This window comes from Erythrolamprus reginae, chromosome 3 (genome assembly GCF_031021105.1).
Source record: "Erythrolamprus reginae isolate rEryReg1 chromosome 3, rEryReg1.hap1, whole genome shotgun sequence".
In the NCBI taxonomy this organism is placed as follows: Eukaryota; Metazoa; Chordata; class Lepidosauria; order Squamata; family Dipsadidae; genus Erythrolamprus; species Erythrolamprus reginae.
Genome location: NC_091952.1, coordinates 121,130,677 through 121,149,841, shown reverse-complemented (window position 1 = coordinate 121,149,841; position 19,165 = coordinate 121,130,677).

The following is a 19,165-nucleotide window of genomic DNA, read 5'->3' as shown; positions in this document are numbered from 1 at the left end:
AGTTTTTGGGTTCAGACTGCTCTGCTATTCTGTTTCACAAACAGCTCCTCCAGTCATTCGGGCAGGGTTTTGGCAAAGGGTTTGTTTGACACAGTTATATAGATCTTCTCTTTCTTTGATAGGGCTATCCGTCCTGAGAGATTGATGGTACTGTCAGAAAAAGCATACCACAAATAATAAAATTTGTGGCTGAATAAATGATAAAAAATAAAGGCTTGAGAAAACCCCTACACACACACACACACACACACACACACACACACACACGTTCAGGAGACAAGGGATAGTTGGTTTTCCTGCTGGCAGGAGAAAGAAAAGAAACCAACAGCCATGGTTTTGCAACTATCCTGCATACAATTGTATTTTTAAAAAAACAAAAAACAACCCTTTTCTACATATTTCCAATTTGAAAATCTCTGGCAAGCTGAAGCTTGGTCCAATGTTATGTATGTTCACTGAACACAATATCAGCCTAATCATTTTCCTTTAATGACCCCATAATCCCCTGCGGGGTGGATTCTGAGCAACAGAATGGAGTTAGCTGAGTGGTTTAATGGGCGGATGACCTTCATGTTGCCAATGTGGACTTTTCTTCAGCAGATATATTCCCAATGTGCCCAGAGAGAGAGAAATATCTGTCTCTACCCATGATCAAACTCATAGATTCCTGATTGTGAAGAGAGAGCTCCATCTCTAGGACTTCACACCATTCCCTCATTGAACTCAATACAGTAATACCCCGGTTATTGCGTCCCCGACCATTGCGAACAGGGTAATTTGCGATTTTTCAACCCGGAAGTCAAAACACCATCTGCGCATGTGTGCCCTTTTTTTCTATGGGCACGCATGCGTAGATGGCGCCCGGCAGATCAGCTGCTGGGCGGCTTCCCTGGGTCTTCCCCCTCTTGCTGGCGGGAGGGCGAGCAGCGGGCATCAGCAAGGAGTTTCCCCACCGCCCACGCAAACTCCTCGCTGCCGCCCGCCCTTCACCCGCCCACGCCGTTCATTCTCGCCGCTTTCGAGCTGAGTCCTGAAGCGAATTCGCTCCAGGACTCAGCTCGAAAGCGGCGACAGCCAGCGCGGAGAAGCCGTTCGCTGGCGCTGGCTGTCGGCGCTTTTGAGCTGAGTCCCGGAGCGAATTCGCTCCGGGACTCAGCTCGAAAGCGGCGACAGCCAGCGCGGAGAAGCCGTTCGCTGGCGCTGGCTGTCGGCGCTTTTGAGCTGAGTCCCGGAGCGAATTCGCTCCGGGACTCAGCTCGAAAGCGGCGACAGCCAGCGCGGAGAAGCCGTTCGCTGGCGCTGGCTGTCGGCGCTTTTGAGCTGAGTCCCGGAGCGAATTCGCTCCGGGACTCAGCTCGAAAGCGGCAACAGCCAGCGCGGAGAAGCCGTTCGCTGGCGCTGGCTGTCGGCGCTTTCGAGCTGAGTCCCGGAGTGAATTCGCTCCGGGACTCAGCTCAAAAGCGCCGACAGCCAGCGCCAGTGAACGGCTTCTCCGCGCTGGCTGTCGGCGCTTTTGAGCTGAGTCCCGGAGCGAATTCGCTCCGGGACTCAGCTCAAAAGCGCCGACAGCCAGCGCGGCGCGGCTGTTTTAAAATGTCGCCGCCGGCATGGGGGGCTTGCCAGCACCCCCCGGACCCCCAACCCGGGTTTGGGGGGCTGCTAGGAAGCCCCCCATGCCGGCGGCGACATTTTAAAACAGCCGCGCCGCCCCCAATCTTCGGCTCCTCGCTAGCGCTGCGGGAGTAAAAACACCATCTGCACATGCGCAGATGGTGTTTTTACTTCCGCAGCGCTACTTTGCGAAAACCCGCTCATTGCGGGGGGTCCTGGAACGGAACCCTCGCAACAAGCGGGGGATCACTGTATACTTCTTTAAAATGATGACGGTTGTTAAGTGTAAATGTTGAAATGACTTGTTGAAGTTTGGTCTCTAAGACAATTTATGGAAGAACGTTAGATGCTGTTGCTTGTTTTTTTTCCCCAATGTCAATAAGTATTTTGTGTCTGGTGACCTTTGGAATGTTGTCATGAAGTCATGAAGTTTCATTCTTCTTTCATATTATTTATTATTCTTTGGAAGGACTGAATCAGAGGAGGCATTCAGCCGGTTCAGACCAGTTCGGGCGAACCAGTAGTAGCGACCTCCGGTTTGTTCCACCCCACTGCACTATGCCATCCTATTTAACCACGTTTTCAAGCCGTGCACATGCATGCAAGCCATGTGCACAAGCAAAGCACATGTGTGGAAGGCTCTGTGCATATTTGAAAGGTACAGGTGTGCAACTGAAGTGAGTGTGCAAGTGTGCTCACATGGGCGAACTGGTAGAGAAATTATGGGAATCCCACTTCTGGACTGAATTCCTCTGTTCATTCCAGACCAGTAGCGGGTTCTTACCAATGTGGTTCAGTGTGGGTACTCCTTTAGTGGCCCGCTGATGATGTAATTTTAGCATGACGACTCTGGTACTGTCTTTGCTGGTCCATGTGCGCCACCATATACTGGTAGCAAAAGGTAAAAGGAACCTACCCCTGTTCCAGACATAAAGTGAAAAATCTGTGACTGCCACTCATCCTTCCTTGCTCGACATTGCTATTTATCCTAGTGGCTAACTAGTATGACCCCTGCATTTGGATCAATATAACCACAGCGCCAGACATGAAAATACTCTTAACAATTTTTAACAGGGTTCTTGTCATCGGGTTAGTAACTGTAGCAAAAAACAAAAACAATCAAAACTTCAATGCTGTTCTATATTCCTTACTCTTTTATTTATGGTTTTCAGTATGATTTTTACACTTTTATTACTATGTTGATTTCCATCTTAATTTGTCAATATTTGGCCACACTGCTGTTACGATTACGATATCATCACAGGAATAATATTACTATATTTTACCACCAACTAGTTTGTTTTTTACTTTTCCTCTCAGAAAAGCCCAGGCTGGTTCGCAGAAGATGGGAAAGAAAACTAACAATGCTAAAAAAAACAAGAAATACATTTAAGTATGGTACAAAGTTCATTTGAAATAGTACTCAGTCTCCCTCAAGCTAAGCCCTTGGCAGTCATGATGCTTTTTTGGGAAGGCTGTGGAAATGTTTTGCCATTAGCTTCTCAGATATTTCATTTTTTCCTTCAAAGTGTAGCCTCTTCAAAGTCTAAGTCTGATGTTCCTTGGAAACCCCTTATGCAAGGCCACCTAGGCCTAGTCCTGCTTAGTTTCCAAACCCAGAAAAGTTGGCCATGGATCGCCACATACCAAGGATTTCAAAGCAGAAAAGCAAAATTAAAAACAGGTTCAGTTAAAGGTTATTTATCTAGTCATAGAGCCATTTTTAATCCTATAAATTCCCAATTGAACAAGCATTTCTTCAACAGAAGAATAATTTAGGAGTGATCATTTGGAAAATAAAATTTTTATTAGGGGAATGACGGCAAGAATTCACTACTCCTGCCCTCCATACTTAGAGCCAAATCCACCAAGAATGCCTTCAGAGCCCAGTTAATCTTCATGTAGAAAGTGTACTGTATTGGAGAAACAATCACTTAAATAGGCGGGCCATAAATCATGTGGGGTTTTGAAGGCTAATAGCAATACTTTAAATTCATAGTTCATAGATAACTGATGGGACACTCTCAGGACTGGTATTTTTCAGCTGTGTGCTTAATAATTGAGAAGCTGGTTCCACATTAATACAGTAGCAATTATCAGATCAATTTGAAGGTAGGCCCACACACCTTGTGCATATAAGTGCCAAAGAAAAAGGTAGGTGAGTAGTAAATATCTTTTGGAAAGAATAACAAGAGAAGTAAAAGTACACCTTCAAAACAAGTTGAATTTTCGGGGTGGTCTCTTATATATACATATATATTTAAATAATGTGTTCTGTACTATCAAATACATAGATTCAAGTGACAGCATCAAATTAGAGGATGGTGAACACAGATATAATAAAAGAAGATTTTGAAATAACAGTTGCTCCCCGTAACATGCTAGTCAAAGAAATATATTTGAAAATTAACTGTGACTCTAACCAAGTCACCTAATGTTTACATTATTTTAATAGCTTATCTTTAAACCATTGGAAATTATCACGCTAAGTAAATACATTAATCACGCTAAGTAAATACACTAATATACATCACAAAAAACTCACTTTTGTACAATTTTCCCTTTCAGACCACAAAATAGAAAACAGGCAATTCATAGACCAGATGGAAGAAAATCAATAAGTGAACCAAGATACTGTGAAAAGACTGAGGAAAGGAGACCATCATATTTGAACGTTTGATTCAGGTGAGATATTCTTTTTATAACAAGTTTACTTTAGTTGCTCTGGAGTTTCAAAGAGCATAGCCATTTCCTTAGGCTCTATGGACATCTGAAATCAATCTGACAAGTGGCTTTGAAATTTTCCTTTTTTTAGTGACATGCTATCATATCTCCAGGCACTCTAACACAATTTAGTAATGTGTTTAAACCATCAATGAAATCTAACTATAAATGTACATGGCGTTTATGTTTTGATGAATCTTGTTGCTGTTCTTTGTAAGTGGAATAAAGAGAATATTGGGGAATTGGTGTGGGGGAAACAGTTTTGTTGCTTAAGTGGCAAACTTGAGCACCTAAGATTATTGCCATCCCGAACGTCATGGGGCATTGAAAACAGAGGTAATAAACTGTCATGGTATTTACTTCAGACAAAGCAGTGAAAGGCCATTTTATTTCCTGTAGAGCTGTAGTCAAAGAAATTACCCATTGGTGCAAACTCCTATTTCACCTCACATCCTGGGTCTTGAGATTTTCCTCTTACACCAAGTAGCAAGGCATCGTTACTCCTTGTTGCCTCCTCCTCATCCATATTTTCTCATACAAACACTGGAAGGGATCTTGAAGATCTTCTAGTCCAACCCTTGCCCAAGGGAGGGTTCCTTATATTGTACCACACAAATGGTTATACAATGGAGTACCCACAACTTCGGAGGGAGGGAGATGTTCCATTGATTAATCATCATAAAATTCCTCTTTATTTCCAGGTAGAATTTCCCTCTGATGATCTTCCACCTATTGTTTCTTAACCTGCGCTCAGGTACTATGGAGAATAAAATGGTGCCTTCTTCCCTGTGACAACCCTTCAAGTATTGGAAAATCACTATCATATCTCTCCTGAGCATTCCCTTTATCAGACTAAACATACCTAGTTCCCTTAGCTGCTCATCACGTGATAAGGCCTCCAGACCCTGTATCATCCCTTCTCTGCACTGTTTCTAGGCCTCAGCATCCTTTTTGTATCATAGTGACCAGAACTGGGTGCAGTATTCCAAATGTAGCCTCACTAGTGCAGTATACAGCAGTACTATTATTTCTAGTGATTTTGATGCTATCCCACTGTTGATACAACTTAGAACTGTGTTGGCTGTTTTGGCAGCTACAGCAGAATGCTGGTTCACACTTAAGCAGTGATTTATCAGGACACCAAGATCCCTCCTGTTAGATTCACATGTGTAATAGAAAACATGAGCTGTAGGAACAGTTCAGCACTTTATTTTGCTCCAAGCTGTAGCTGTTGAAGACTACTGGCAGGCATCAGGGAAGCCGCTTTTAAGGATTTTTCTGAAGGCTGCTGGCCACTGACAGTCATTTAAAGTTCCCGCTGCTCAATCAGCCAATCAGCATCTAATATACAAATAAGTAGATGTCTATCCATATGTAACACCTCCCATAGTAACTATAATTGGGCCTAGTACCTCCTATTCAGAGGTGGATTCCTTCCAGTGCACACTGATGCTGTAGTCCGGTAGTGGCCTGCCAATTGTGCAATTTGCGCATGACAGATCCGGTGCTGTCTTTCTTGGTCCGTGTGTGGTGCCCTATTTTTTTTTACGGATTTTTTTGGGGGGGGGGCGCTGCTTCTACATATGTGCGGAAGCAAAATTGCCCAAGGTGAGGGGACACTACCTGCACATGATTTTGGGTAATTTTTTGCATCTGCACATACACAGAAGCAAAATTGCACAAAGGGACGCTCATACACGTGTTATTTGCGATGATTTTTTTTGCTTCTGCACATGCACAGAAGCAAAATTGCACAAGGGGGTTGCACAGAAGCAAAATTGCATGATGCGCATGCAGTGCACCAGTATGGAGGTAGGAGGAACCCACCCCTGCTCCTATTCTATACTTGTACCTTTGTTTTTCCTTGTCTAAGTGCAGGACCTTATTTTTCTCAATACTGAAATGCATCTTGTTGGATAAGACCCAATCTCAATCTATAAATGTGTTATATTTTTATTTTGCTTTTAAGTATTGCTAGCCAAATCCATGTATTTTGAGATGGACAATCATATAAATATAATAAAGAGGCAAAGAATAAACTCAAATAAACTCCCCAAGAGGGAGCTTTTTCCCCGTATTCCTAAATCTTTTGTATTATTTATTTTTTAAAAATGGTGAGGAGAGAATGAGGAAGAAAACATGTTGTCAAATCACTGCCATTTTAGTAGTCCTCCACTGACCAGCTGGAGGAAGTGCTGGTAACTCAAGAAGAAGATTCAAAAATGTGCTGTTTTACAATAACGTTAAAAAAAATGCTGCTTATAATTGAGAAGGGCAGCCATGTTGGAGGGGCTAGTTTCATTCCCCAAGACTAGGGCTGACTGGATATTTCTGCCTATTGTTATAGCAATATTTTGCTTTATCATTAGTGGTATTTTACCTGTAATTGTACTTCCTAGGAGGCTAGTAGTTTTGTCATGGGCACTCAAAAGCTCAGTTAGATGACTCAACTAGAATTATGCTCAGGAAAATTACTTCAGCTCTGAAGCTCAAATCTTAGGTCTTTCATCTCAGAATCCTTTAAAGGTTGTATACTGAGTCAGTATATTCTGCAAAATTACCATTACTTTCTTTTTGAGTTAAAGTGTATAGAGTGTATATTTTGGAGCTATTGTTTTTATTGTCTAGACTAATAATATAGTCAGGATTGCTTTTTTTGAAAAATCCCACTAGGTAGGCTGTATTTTTCCAGTATCACTGCTGAGTCTAAACTTATTGAGTCAGAAAAATGGCCATCCTGCCATCTCTCAAGCAGGACTAGTTTGGTAAACACTGTTACTCTTTCTTCCCAATGTAATTTAATTTAATTTAATTTAATTGATTGATATTCCACCCAATCCCATTGGACTCAGGGCGGCTTACAACAATAAAATAACACAATAATACAATAAAAGTCAAATATAAAACAGTAAATGTTTGTTTGTTTGTTTGTATGCCACTCCTCTCTGAGGACTCTAGGAATAATAAATCGCTGGAAATAATATCTGCCTTTAATTTAAGAAAAACAAATGGTTGCTCCAAAAATTGGATTAGAAAATGTCAATGTTTACCACTATCTCTTTATGGTGTTAAATACAGCCATCTTTGCTTTTGGCCAATCCTTGTTGCATCTCTTGAGGAACTTACATAACCTTTCAAATCATTGATAACTGCATGAATTCACTCATAAATATTCTCCATCAGTTGAGTACAGTGGGAAGAAAGTCACTCCAAATTGTAAGTTACTTGAGCGCTTAAAAGCACGGTCCATGTAAGTACTTGGTTCAGATAAATTGGGAAGAAATGGAGGCACGCTATGAAAGGTCATTCTATTTTCCTGCCTGCCCGTGCATGTTCTCGCTCAGTAAAGGAGATCAAACTGTTATGCATGGCTTGTGTTTTGTTTCATTCCACATTTCCCTAGACTAAAGGAGACATTTCTCTCTTCTAATATGTAGTGAGATGCCCTAACAAGCACACATCCAATTATAATAATAAGACCATTCATTTCAATGGGGTTTTGCATTTAAAAGAGAAACACTAACCCTGGGGAGAACATTTTCTGCACACTGCCAATATAGGACTGTTTTCATTTGCACACTGTGGCAGCGTTGCATGCTAACAAGCCACAGGTGTACATTTCAGGAGCCAATGAGAAAGGGAACTCTGGGATGAATGCAAATCATTTTCTCTATATAATGCAAATTAACCTCAAGATGTATTCGTAATCCCCCCCCCCCGCCTTTTGTACTCAACTTCCTAGGTTTTACTCATGATTTTTATTCTAAGAATGCCATTGCTTTAATATATGGTTTGAACCAAAGTATAGCTCAACCTGGACTAAAGACTAGTCTAATTTAAACATTTTTGTAAATGGCCAGGCAATGGCTCCCCATCCCCCATTACATGATAAAATATTATTGTACTCAGTGAAAATGTATGTAATAAATAAATGGCTTACTACATTTCTGTAAACTGATTTGGATTGTCAGTGGAAAAAAGTCACCCATACTTGTAAAATACAAACAAATAGGCAAGGTTCTACTGAGACTAATCTTAGAATCATATTTTTATAGCACAACATGTTTGCTGCTATTTCATAAAGCCTCATTTTAAATCAAGAAATATACAAGGGTTCGATTTCATGAGTTTGACAAATTGGATGCCATCCTGACTCTGAAGCCCTCCATTGAGTATCTATGAGATCGACCCATTTTATTATTATTATTTTATTCACAAAAAACAGTCATACACAGCAAACGAGATTTATATGCTGGATTTCATATCACAATATCACAAGTCGAACACTTCCCAAGCATCTAGAACTGTGTGATATATTTTTGTATGATGCACACAGATCCAAGTACAGTGGCCTTTTGCAACTGACATATCATGATTTTGTCAATGTTTATTGTTTTCAAATGCTGGTTGAGGTCTTTTGGCACAGCACCCAGTGTGCCGATTACTACCTATACTGGTTTATTCCAGAGTAGTTGTAGTTCAATTTTAAGATCATGATATTGGTTAAGTTTTTCTTATTATTTTTCATCTTCGGCTGTCACTTGGTATGGTGACATCAATGATCCACACTTCTTTCTTTTCCACAATCATGAGGTCCGGTGTATTGTGTTCCAAAACCTTGTCAGTTTAATTTGAAAATCCCAAAATATTTTAGCATGCTTGTTTACAGTTACCGTATATACTCAAGTATAAGTCGAGATTTTCTGCACAAAAATGTGCCAAAAAATCCAACCTCCACTTATACTAGAGTCACTGACTTTCACTGACCTGAAAACTACCCTGCAGCATTTTCCAAAGCTCCACAGTTCCGATGTGAAAGGCAGGAAGGAAAGAAACCTCATGGCTGGCAACACAGGTTTTTTTTTCTTTCTGCTCTTGGCAATACCCCTCAGCTGCCTGATTAGCAGCAGGCTGAACCAATCACGGATTCCCCTCTATACAGAAAGGAGGCACTGAGAGAGCTATCTGATTGGCAGCAGGCTGTAACAATCACAGCTCCTCCTCTACAGGAATCACTGGGGGAAGGGGCGGGAGGGTTGAAGAGACTTTCAGAAGGAAGGAACCATGGCTTTCTCTTCTGATCAAGCCAACAACAATATTTTACAAGTAAATAAAATGTACAAGTAAAATGTAAGTTAACCATTTAAATTTGATTAACAGGATAGGTTATTTTGTAAGAAATTGTTGCTTCAAGTGGGGATAATTCTGTGTAATTAAACTTTTTCTTCAAACTATACTTATACCCAAGAGGATTGTTAATGCTGACTTGTTTAAAACAATACAAAGGTTAGGATAATATTATTAATAGTATGAATTTTGTCATTAATCATTTGTTCTACATAATTCATATGAATAGATTTACCTTTTTTAAGAGTATGGTTTCTCCTTATGCAAGATAAATATTATGTAGAAGAAATATTTTACAATTAATGATTGAGTAACCCCGAATTGTTATTTACTGATCTATTGAGATAGTAATGATTTTTACTTATGAAAGATGTTTTAAATGGAAAATCTGAATATTTATTATATGGAAGTTTGATTTAAGCAATTGTTTTGAAAGAATATATGAAATCCCAATTATTAAGAAAATTATAATGATATTGTAATGAAGATTAAGATAACATTCCTAAAGATATTTTAAGAGGGTTTTGGAATTTAGAAAAAGAAAGATTTTGGAAGGGGAGGAAGAAAGATGCAAGAAATAAAAAACATTTGGGAAGGAAAAAAGTTACATAATAATAATAACAACAGGGTTGGAAGGGACCTTGGAGGTCTTCTAGTCCCACCCCTTGCCTAGGCAGGAAATCCTACACTACTTCAGACAAATGGGTATCCAACATCTCCTTAGAAACTTCCAGTGTTGGAGCATTCACAACTTCTGGTGGCAGGCTGTTCCACAGATTCATTGTTCCAACTGTCAGGAATTTTCTCCTTAGTTTTAAGTTGCTTCTCTCCTTGTTTAGTTTCCACCCATTGCTTCTTGTTCTGCCCTCAGGTGCTTTGGAGAATAGGTTGACTCTTTCTTCTTTGTGGCAAACTCTGAGATATTGGAAGAATGTTATCATGTCTCCCCTGGTCCTTTTTTTTCATTAAACTAGATATACCCACTTCTTGCAACCGTTGTTCATGTTTTTTTAAATTCTTCTACAAAAACAATTTTAAGAAGCTACAATAGAAGAATATTCCATTTTTATAAGTTACCAGTAGCCACTGTATTTTCCACCCTGGGCTTATATTCGAGTCAATAAGTTTTCCCAGTTTTTGTGGCAAAAGTAGGTGTCTCGGCTTATACTCGGGCCGACTTATACTCAAGTATATACGGTATCTTCTTGGGTTTATGATCCCACCAGTTCTTTATTGTTTTGGTTGGCTCTAGGCCAGCTCCTGCTCCAAGGATGGTGGGGGTTGGTGTGGGAGAATCCTCACATTATCAGAGGCCGGTTTTACTGCTAACAGCTTCTGACAGTGAAACTTCTGTGTCGGCAAGATTCTGGGAGTGAAGCAGGATCAGATGAGGAGGTAATTACAGGCAGCCCATTAGCTAATTACCCCATTAGTGAGCCATCATCATCATCATTAGATTCTGAAGAGGAGGGATTCATAGATGCTCCCAGACGCAGGTTTATGACAAGGAAGGAACAACTGCGGAAGTATTATAGAAAATAAGGGAGAACACCTGTGGCCGGGGCAATTAGGCTAATGGGGCTGCTCATAAATTGTCAGCGTTGTTGCCTCTCAGCGTGGGAGATTATCTGTTTTGTGAGAGAGAGACTTGTGGTTTGCTTCAGGATTTACAAAGACTTTTGTGAACAGCTTAGGATTTACAAGGACTTTGTGGAACAATTCAGTTAAGTTCAGCATGAGGACTCTTGAAGGAGGGTGTCTGTGACGTCTTCACAGCTGCCTTTTATCTGCTTTGCTTTTGTTTTATGTTTTTCACAGCATTCAAGGCTTGTGGGTTGTGGGAGAGCATGTTGGCTGATTAAAAGTGCGTTTGGACAATATTTTCCTTTTGATAAACCAACTTTGTTTACCGTGTGTGTTTGAATTTCTACTTTGGACTTAATAGGGGGCTCATAATGTGAAGCCCGGCATAACATTTACCACTGGTAGTTGTGGCACAGGTTCCAATGAAGCATCTGGGCCATCTAGTTGTGCCTCTGTTTGTAGTCCATCTGTGCGATTTTCTTGAGGATGTGATCAATTGTTTCAATTGTTCCATCTGTCTCATGGTTCAAAGCACTTCTGAGTAAAATAGTGAAATACAGTGAAATACACAAATATCTAACAATAATAAATATAAAAACAGGTTAAAAATTGCAAAAATAAAAACAAATTAAAACACAGGGGTTTGGAGACTAGAGATGGGGTGCTTTCTCTGTTTAGTGCGCCAACCACCTCCAGCCAGTATAGCCACTTTTAAAGACTTTTCTCAAAGGCTAAAGGGAGGAGGTAGATCTAACCTCACGTGGCAAGATCTTCCAAAGGGCAGCAACCATGGCAGAAAAGCAGTGAAGGGCTACCAAAACTTTTACTACTATACTGTGGGCATGGCTTATGCAGGATACCCTGCATTTTTTTTCAACATCTTTCAGTGCAAATTGGATGCTCTGGGGTGGAGCTCCGATTTCGCTACCCCACTGATTCCCCCCCCCCCCCCCAATCCGGGCAGTAGTCCTCTCCTGCAGAAAAGCCTCTTATATGTCTGTAATATCTATAAACTGCTGAACTAACTGCCATTTCCATTTTTTTTTTGCCTGGTGCTCTGAAATGGCTGCATTTGCTCTTGATGGACAAAATCTACCGGAGGGAAGTAGATTGCCTATTAACTCTTGCAACATGGAGACATTTCTAACCCCAAGATTCTTGTTTGAGCATGTCATGAATCAGATAGAAAACTATTGAGACCTCTTCATCTGAACAAAAAGCTTTGTGCAAGAGGAGATTCCTCCCCCCACCCCACCCCCAGCTAAAGAAGTGATAAAATTTGCCTAGGTAAGATCTTTTGCCTTGCCTCACAACTACAATGAAGCATAACCCGGCACCTGCAAGAGATCCAGGGTACGCACATAGTATCTCTGCAGAAGATTCTTTTGATTATGCAGGGCTACATAATGTGAGCAGGCTCAGAAGCGAGCCAAAGTGAAGAAGCAAATCTGCTCTGATTTGTTTTGAGAAGCTCAATGGTTTTCTGGCACCACTAAAATCTTTGAGTGCTTTATTCAAATCTTCCTCAAAACAAATTACCCTGCACAAATTATCTGCACGGCCTACGAAATTCTTTTCTTTGGGGTCAATAGCAAACATTTAGCTCCCGCTTAACATATGAAAGGGTCATACAACTCTGGTAAGATGAGGGTTGTTGTGATACTGTATGAACTCCTGTCACCTATTGTGATCAGTGATGGGCTCCTACGGATACAGTCAGGTTCACAAAACCAGTAGAAAAATTTTGTTCACGTACGCAGACCTAGTAGAAAGATTTTGATTTTTTTTTTCCTTTCTGGGCTCTGGGTATGTTTTTCCTATCATAGTAAATGAGGTTGAATGTGTATAATTTTAGAAGAGCTGTGCATGTGGGTGTGTGCATACATATACATACAGTTTATATAGTAGATAATGTATATTTTTGTGTGCCTTTGCGTAATATGTATATGGCATATACTCTATACATAGAATTAAATAGTATATTTGGGATGTTCAGTAATAGCAAGGAAATTGTATCTCTTTGAGGCAAGGAGAGGCCAGGCACCCTAACCCAAACCCTTGACATGAGTGATGTCAAGTTGGCCACATTTGAGCCAGTCAAATGACCTTTAAGCCACTCCGGTCACATGATTGTCAAGCCACTCCCACCTGGTTACATGGCCGGCAAGCCACACTCACAAAATAAGCCACACCCACAGTGTGGTAGTAAATTTTTTTGCAGCCCTTCATTGATTGTGATATCTGATTACATGTAGTCCTTAACTTGCAGCCATCATAAGGTCATGAAATTGGATATGACTCACTAAAAATTGACTTGCTTAGTAACAGAAGTTCTAGTCTCAACTGAGATCATAAATCAAGGATTACCTATAGTTATGAAATTTTTTAAAGAAACTGTTACAGTTAAAGGGAGATCAAGTGTCTTTCTGGAATAATTTTCATTATTGAAAAGGCTGGGAGGCACTCCACATGTTCTAGAAGTATCTCCCGATAATTTGTGTTTTCTTACACAGCAAGTGGGAAGACATGAAAGCAGTGGTTTGTCTTATAGGGGGAAATGTGCTGTTAGCAAACCCAATGGCTGGTCAGTCTAAACCTGCTCATCCATAAGTAAAAATGAGAAGGTGAGAGAAGAAAACAGTTGAGTGAAGTAATTGTCACCATGAAATTACAGTCTGGAGAAAATCCAAATATTTCACTCAGCTGTATTTAAAATAAAACTACGAAAGTCCCTGTAGTCTTCTGTACACATAGAACAGCCCAGTATAGGATATCTAACCCCTTTTCTTTCTTTTGTGATTATGTGCATGTGCACATAAAGATGAATTGCAACACCTTGGAATGTCTTCCACAACATTAATATTCCCTTAACTATCATTAACCACAAGGTTAATATACCCTAATTATTTCCTAATAATTAGGAAATAGCAAAGGTGGGTAGGGTGAGTCTTTACGTTCCCTTTCATTTTCTTTGTTTCTGGCTAATTTCTCTAGAAGTTGAAGCACCAATGACCCTATACCAACAAAATCCCATGACTGAATGGGAAAGGCCAACAGGCCATTTGAAATCCTGTTGTTAACCAACCTGCATCAGGTTTCTCTTTTGTGGCACATAATGCTAGTCCAGAGAAGGGCTTGTTCTGGTTTCCAGTAGAAATTTAATTTTAATTTAATTTAATTTATTACATTTGTATGCTGTCCCTCTCCGTAGACTCGGAGCAGCTCACAACAATAACAACAATGTAAACAAATCTAATACATTTAAAAACCATCTAAAAACCCATTATTAAAACCATACAACACGTACCATACATAAATAATATAAACCCAGGGGCTCAATTTCCCCATGCCTGATGACATAGGTGGGTCTTACGATACTAGACTTTCAATCCTGGGCCTAGAAAGCCTAGAACTAAGACGTCTTAAACAAGATCTAAGTATTGCCCACAAGATCATATGCTGCAACATCCTGCCTGTTGGCAACTACTTCAGCTTCAACTGCAACAACACAAGAGCACACAACAGATTTAAACTTAATATTAACCGCTCCAAACTTGACTGTAAAAAATATGACTTTCAGTAACTGAGTTGTTGAAGCGTGGAACTCATTACCGGATTCCATAGTGTCATCCCCAAACCCCCAACACTTTACCCTTAGATTATCTATGGTTGACCTATCCAGATTCCTAAGAGGTCATTCCTAAGAGGTCAATAACAGGCGAGTACAATTGCACTAGAGTGCCTTCCGTCCCCTGTCCTATTACTCTCCTATATCTCCTATACCTTCTATTGCTATATTTCTTGTTCTATTCTTTCATTGATATGTTCTATTACTATATCTTCTTTTCTATTCTTTCTTAGATATATTTTACTATGAGTATCTCCTCTATAACCTTCATCATGTATTTTTCTATGTGTATGTATATGTGTGTGTATATATATATATATATATACACACACACACACACACACACACACACACACACATACATACCCACTAAAATCCTCATTGTGTATTGGACAAAATAAATAAATAAATAAAAATAAACAAATAAACTTACAAAAGGCAAGGAGGGTGGGGGCAGTTCTGATCTCTGGCGGGAGTTGATTAGGTTCCTTCTGGATTGCCTTAATTGGGTGTTTCTATTCAGTACTTTTCTCAGTACAGACTCTGTTACTCAGGGCTACTATCGTATCTGAAGTACAACAACTCCTGCATTAAGGGGTCTGGTACAAAATAATGGACAATAAACAGAGCAATTAATTGGGGCAGATGGGTGGGTGGATAGTTTTCTAGCATAGATTGTTCTACTTCTATAACTCTTAGCAGGGTAACAGAACAACAGAAAAATGACCCTTTTTTATTGTGGTAGAAGCTTGAGACTATTGGAAAGGCAAGATGAAGAAACCCTTTCCTCTATGAAGATTCAGGTGACAGAGTAGGCAGAAACAAAGCATATGAAACCATTTGGAAAACACCTTTCCTGGCATATTCCAATATCAGCATGTGCGTGAAATTTGATCATTGTCATTTGCCACTAATCCAGCAAGATAGTCAAGTGTAAACGCTCTCATCTTGTGACACTTTCAGAGAAAAATGAATTCAAAGGGACCTCTTATGCAGCATGTCCCAACCTGCTCATTTTCCACATGTGTAAATGATGTGGGAAATGAGCAGAATTCTCATTTTCTTGGGAATTTCTGAGAATCCTAGAATCTCTAGAATTCTAGAATCCTCAGAAATGGCCATGCTGGTTGGAGAATTATTGGAGTTGGAGTCCAGATATATGCAAAGTTGAGGAGGGCCACTGTTGTATATTCATGCCAAAATTGCAAATCATGCCTATTAGCTGTTACACCTAAGTCATTCCTCTCTATTGGAAGGCAAAATTGTATACAATATTGAGGCCACAAGTTCTCTATACTGTATGTGCCTTCTACTCTTACTTATAATGCTGTTCAGAGTAACACCTACAACTGTTCCACATTGCTACGGGACTTGAATCTATGGGAATGTTGTATCCCGGAATGTCCTCAACCACAGTCCAATGGAGTGGGGGTACAGGAATGGATGTCTAAATTGGAAAATATGTATATACAGTGATCCCCCGGGTATTGCGATCCCGATCATTGCGAAACGGCTATATGGCGATTTTGCAACCCGGAAGTAAAAACACCATCTGCGCATGCGCGCCCTTTTTTCTATGGGCACGCATGCGTAGATGGCGCCGGGCAGATCAGCTGCTGGGCGGCTTCCCTAGGTCTTCCCCCTCTTGCTGGCGGGAGGGCGAGCGGCGGGCATCAGCGAGGAGTTTCCCCACCGCCCACGCAAACTCCTCGCTCCCGCCCGCCCGCCCTTCGCCCGCCCACGCCGTTCATTCTCGCCGCTTCCCAGCTGAGTCCTGAAGCGAATTGGCTTCAGGACTCAGCTGGGAAGCGGCGCGAGCGAGCGGCGCGAGCGAACGGCTTGTCCGCCGCCTGCCTGCCTGCCCGCCCGCCCTTCGCCCGCCCACGCCGTTCATTCTCACCGCTTCCCAGCTGAGTCCTGAAGCGAATTGGCTTCAGGACTCAGCTGGGAAGCGGCGCGAGCGAGCGGCGTGGGCGGGCGAAGGGCGGGCGAGCGGCAGCGAGGAGTTTGCGTGGGCGGTGGGGAAACCCCAATCTTCGGCTCCTCGCTGCTGCGGAAGTAAAAACACCATCTGCGCATGCGCAGATGGTGTTTTTACTTCCGCAGCGCTACTTCGCGAAAACCCGGTCATTGCTAGGGGTCCTGGAACGGAACCCTCGCAATGATCGGGGGATCACTGTATAGCTGTAGCTATAGCTAGCTAGCTAGCTAGACAGACAGACAGACAGACAGACAGACAGACAGACAGACAGACAGACAGACAGACAGACAGACAGACAGACAGACAGACAGATATTGGATTTATATGCCACCCCCTCTCTGGAGAATCGGGGCCATATGTTCAAGTAGCCTTGGAAATGGCTAGACAAAGGTATAAAGTACAATCCCATAACCAGTATAAAATTAAGTGTCACATAGAAGTTGGTTTTGGAAAAGGAACCAAGAACATAAAAGTTTGACCCATACCCATTTTTGTGTGTGCTGTTTGCCAATCTTTGATAAAAGAAATTATACGGTATAAGGAGAATTATGAGGAAGATGAGTGGTTTCTATTTTACTGTCATTCTTGTCTCTTATTTCTATCTGAAAATAGAGATAGAGTGGAGCTTTCAGAATTAAGGAGAAATTTCCTGACAGCAAGAACAATTAAACAGTAGAACAGCTTTCCTCCAGAAGTTGTGGATGCTCCTGGAGCACTGCTTCATCACTGGAGGTTTTTAAGAGATGATTGGACAGAAATTTGTCTGGATCATATAGAAACTTTTGCTCAAGCAGGGGATTGGACTAGAAGACCTCCAAGGTCCCTTCCAACTCGGTTATTCTGTTATTCTTCCAAATGAATCAAAGGATTTTTGGTTATCCCTATTCTTTTTTCTCATTCTGAAACAAGGTGATATGAACATCTTGCATAGGATGAGGAATTTTAGACCATCAATGACATTCTTCCATTGAAAAACTGTCATACCCCATAGCATCTTCTTTTAACTTTTATGTCTCTGCATCCATGTAACCCTAAATCATAAACTTTAAAGGTAAAACCAAGCAAAAAAACAATGCCAGAAAATGGCTCCTGGTTTCCTTTCTCCCCCCTCCAGTATATACCTGACTGTTAAGACCAGGACTAAAACTAAAGATGATACAAAAGTTTGACAGGCTATCAGTTCTTCAAATGAATTCCAAACATAACTGAGAATGGGAACATTTTATTGCTTTTTGTTAAAGAAATCCTTGAATTCTTGTGGCTAAAGGACAGAAGCAAACATGTGATTTTCAATGATCATTCCGAACAAGGAATCAATATGGGCTTAATTCAGTAACATAAAAGAGACAACAAAACCAATTTTTATGTTTGGCATGACATTATAAAATAAAATATAATAACATCCGATTGAATGTTCTCTGCCTTTCAGAAGAGACAATATAAAAGGCAGGAGAAAAGATATAGATAAAGATAAATGAAAAAAATATATGGAGGGAAAAGGCAATGATGCAGAAGGAATGGAAAGAAATAGAAAACTATCACAGGATGAAAAAGCAAACAAGATAGAGCAAATCAGGCAAATACTAGGAAATAGAATATTTTACTTTTTATATGCCTTTAGTAGTAAAAAGAAAGAAAAGCCTACTTTCACTAAATATTGGTTGTGATTGAGTAGATAAAATGTCACATTAGGTTTGCCAGAAAAGATAAACAAAGCTAGCCTTCCTATTATAGAAAAGAGTGAAATATGTAGGCATATGATTTCGGTGTCATAAAAAGACAGCAGATTTTTATTTATTTTTATAGTGTCTTTACTGCTAAAGAGACATACTTGTAGCATTTTTTGCTACGGGGTACAAAAATAATTTCCACCTCTCCACTGGTCATGTACCAACTGCTCTCCCATTCAGGTAATAAAATGCCTTGGCCCTTGTGCTAGATCACGCTAAAGAGTCCTTTTAATCCAAATTTTGCTTTAAAGTCTCCATCTTGCGATCTGAAATGCCTCTTTTCCTGGCAGAAGAGCAATAACCAACCCATGCAGAAAGGGAACTCTATGTATCCTTTACCATCTTATCACTTGGCATGCCTTGCAAAGCTGAACCCGTGTTTTAAAAAACAATTTCCATATTGGACAACTGCTGTAAGAGAGTTACCGTATTTTTCAGACTATAAGATGCACCAAGATTTCAAAGAGGTCAAAGGATTTCTTTTATCTGCAGGAAAAAAGGTTTTGTCCTCCTTGGACCCCAGAAGTACTCTGCAAGCCTCCCAAACTCTCTGCACACCCCATTTTTGTTAAAAAAAAAAAAAGGCCCACTTTTTACAAAAATAGGATACATGGGTGGGGCTTAGGAAGGCCAAAAATTGCTGTATTCAATGTATAAGATGCACCGACATTTCCAACCTGTTTAAGGGAGAAAATAGGTGTGTCTTATACTCCGAAAAATATAGTATGTGACAACATTTATATTTTTTAATATTTTATAAAGACAAAGAAGAGCAAAAAC